General features: G+C 37.5%; 1 pseudogene; it reads right to left on the reverse strand.

The window, feature by feature from the left end:
• Positions 1 to 2,460: 2,460 nt before the first annotated feature.
• Positions 2,461 to 3,414, reverse strand: LOC133760773 (L-lactate dehydrogenase A chain-like; annotated as a pseudogene).
• Positions 3,415 to 3,699: the final 285 nt, after the last annotated feature.

The following is a 3,699-nucleotide window of genomic DNA, read 5'->3' on the forward strand; positions in this document are numbered from 1 at the left end:
CTAATTCATTGTTAATTTTACCATTTTTATCCTAGAACATAAATTTTTGCCACTTTTCTTACTCCTTAAAGAAATATCTATCAATAGTCCCCAGTTACCTGTTACAGTTAAAGCCAATTGAGCAATTGGGTAGTATGTTACAAGATTTTTAATATCTTAATCAACTCCTCTTGTCCCATTAGCATCTCCCCTTATAATAACAAAAGTGAAAGAGAGACAGAAAATGAAAAAATTGAAACTAAGTATCCCCCATGTTCTAGGAAATTTCATCCTATTATTTCAAATAAAACCTTTACCCCCTGATCCCGACAGGAACCCTGTTAAAGAAGGCGTTATCATTTCCAGTTTGTAAATGGGAAAAGTGAGACCCAGATAAAATGGAGTTCTTAGATAATTTGAATCAAGATCTGTTTATTGCCAAATCCTGGGCTTGACTCTGCCCCAGAGTTGCTGTAACCTGACATGAAGATGGTTCCTCAAGAAGTCATAAAAAAGTCAGTTTGGGAGAACTGCCTGTCCCCTTTATATTCTTGTGATTTTTCTCCGTTTGACGATGTCTCTCTGCTTACCAATCACTTTTCCAGACATTGCATCCTCTGTGGCTGCTAACAGCATAGCCAGATGGGTATGTTACAAAGCCATCAGCATCCTTGATTTCCACATAAGGAGACTGGATTGCAAGAGGTGACAAAACTGTGATTGTATCATCAAATCACCTCAAAATGTTCTAGAAACATACTGCTGCTTTCTTGAATCTCACACAATTACCAAAAATGAAACTCGCCTGCTACTTGCCTTTGCAAAATGCATTTTTAAGGTAAGATTCATCAAGAGGAACAAATCTTTCTATTTTCCTCATTTCTATAAACTTTCCATAAGCAGAATGAGCTGAAAGCGAACCTGGTACCAACTGCTTCTAACCAAGCCATGCACACTGACCTAGTTCTGTTTGCTTTTTCACTTTAAGTAACTCATGCTCAAAATCACAGTCATAGATGTCTCTAATTTCAATAGTAGATATCTCCTGGTTTGGAGGTTACTTAGTCTCTAGGTAGCAGGAGCAAGCTGTTTTTCTTTGTAATCTTGGCATTTATTCAGGCTCCCAGGGGCAAGTTAGTGACCAGCAAATCCAGTAAAAACAGAAATTGTTACCTAATAAAACACCAAGAGACTTTCCAGGCCTCAGGGAGAATAACACCCCTGCCCTTTCTAATTGTCAGACCACATTCCAAATGCAAAAAGGAATCATTTTTGTTTTCAATGTGATGCTAATTTATTAGCTATGGTGCAAATATTGACTGTGGTAATGGGACTTCAAAAAGAATGTCTGCCATCCAGAAAGCTTGAGGGGGAGAGGGAAATCAATTGGGAAGTGAACATAATCCAGTAGGATTCTCCAGACCAAACTAACCACACTCAGCAATTCATCCACTACTTCCTCCTCATGCATTATTTTTTTTTAAATTCCTGACACACTAGATTCCATGGACTCCATAGTTTCTAGAGGTTTATAATGTTTAACATATGATTTGTTCCATCATAGAAATCACAATCAAATCAGGGACAAAGACACGCAAACAAAGCATTAAGAAAATATTTTTACCTTCAAAATAGAAGCATGTACTTGGTACAAAGAGAATGGTAAAAAAAAAATCAGAAAAGCATCATAAGGGTGAGAATGCCAGGAAAAACATAAACTAGTATAAAAAATTGAAAAATGATGACTCTTGAAGAATGACATGCATTTATTTCCATAAGACCTCAGGTCTTCCAAGGAATACTTAAAGATATATATGTTACAACAAAGTCTCTAGTTGACATGAAACAATTTCACAAGAGACTCAAATTTTATTTTTGGTGGTTTCCACATTCTTTTTTTCACTACTTAGGGTTTATTTGATGATTTAGTTGGTATGAGATTTGGATAACTGGTTGAATTGCTTATATGTAGGTCTTTCGTTTATACATTACATGGCAGCATATAATATCATTTACAACAGTTATGCACAAGACACGGAATACTGAGTTTGTACATTGATTCCCAGGATGTGACTTGGCAAAAAATTTGTACTAAGCACATTTGATAAAAGAACCAGAGTTATATATCACACAGTGAACACCTATCTGATTGAAAAAGCAACATTGGCAATGGTTCTTCAGAGGTTGTGGGACTATTATGCCCTAACAAGTTTACTAGAACATAAGCTAAGTATCATCCAACATCTGGATATAGTCAGGATTTTATAAAGCTTTCCTATTTCTATCTACAAAAAAATGAATGCATTTTTCCCCTGGTCATCAGAACACTACTGCTTTAATAACAGAGGAGGTAAAAAGGAAAACAAAATCTCAACTAAAATCTTTTTGTATTCTAGATAGTGAAGTGGTATGACGTTAGAAGACTTTGAAATTGCAGTTATTTTTGGAATCTCTGAAATATATCCACTTATTCAAACAGGCCTATTCTTGAGGTATCAGAGTCATTTTATTAACATCTGAGATTCCATTTTGGCCCAAGATACAAGGAACACTAAGATGTCATCCTTTATTCTATAGTGACAGTTAATCACGGTAGAAATTGGATGCACCTGCCTAAGATTCTTCATTATGCTTTCTGCCAAATATTCCAGAATTTAGGGTCCCAGAATGTAAGGCTTTTTAGTTTGATCACTTCCTAAGAAGTCAACCAGGTGTTTGTGAGCCTGTCCATTGTTCCTTATCTGTTTCAGTGCCTAAATCGGGTGCAGAGTCTACAGGGAGAACCTAGTAACATTCACTCCACTCCAGACAGGCACATTTGAATCGTCATGCTCCCGTAGGATACATCCATGACAGCTTAGGATGTTAACTCCCAGACTTTCCTTCATCAGGTAATGGAACTGGCTGAATCCAGATTGCAAGATTGCAACCACTTGGAATAACATAAGTCTTTTTTTTTTTTTTTTGAGAAAGCTACTTATCATCCAAACCTCATACCTCAAGATATCCACTGAATTGGAAATAACAAGGAATCTGCAGTTTGGGCTATATTTAACAACATTAGAAATGATGAATTTAAAGATGTTCGCATTAAGCTACACAAAATTAAGATGGCTTGCTCCCTCTGGCTGATGTGCCCCAGCTGTGATAATAACCAGCTTGGAGTTTGCAGTCACTTTGGTCTTTGCCAGAGCCAGTTGGGGGGGGGGGGGAGTGGTTAGGGAAAATAATGCAATGTTGGAGATGCATCATCTCTGGCTTCAGTTTGTCTCCTATGACATCAACGAGAGTAAGTTCACCTGCCAAGCCCTTCATGGAAATACTGCCAGAACAGGCAATGCCAACAGCACCAATCTCAACAACTGTGGTCTTATTTCGGTGGATCTTTCCATCCTTAAGAACGTTGTGAAGCAGCTGATCCTTGAGTGCTGCCATTCTGTACCTGAAATCAAAAGGAATGGGCACAGTGATGCGATTCAGGCTCAGCGGCACCAGCTCCAGCACCTATATTTCACTCTTAAGAACTCTCCAACACTATCTCCTTCAAGGATTATTTAAGTTAAACTCTTTATGACTCAAACTTCTTAGTTACATATAAATGAAAGACACAGAATGCCATAAACCAATAAGAAATTAACTAGACAGCTACAGGAAACCCACCTTATTGACCAAAGTTTGCAGTAGATGACCCGAAAAACAAAGAGTCACAAACAACCAATG

This window comes from Lepus europaeus, chromosome 5, assembly GCF_033115175.1.
Source record: "Lepus europaeus isolate LE1 chromosome 5, mLepTim1.pri, whole genome shotgun sequence".
NCBI classification, from domain to species: Eukaryota; Metazoa; Chordata; class Mammalia; order Lagomorpha; family Leporidae; genus Lepus; species Lepus europaeus.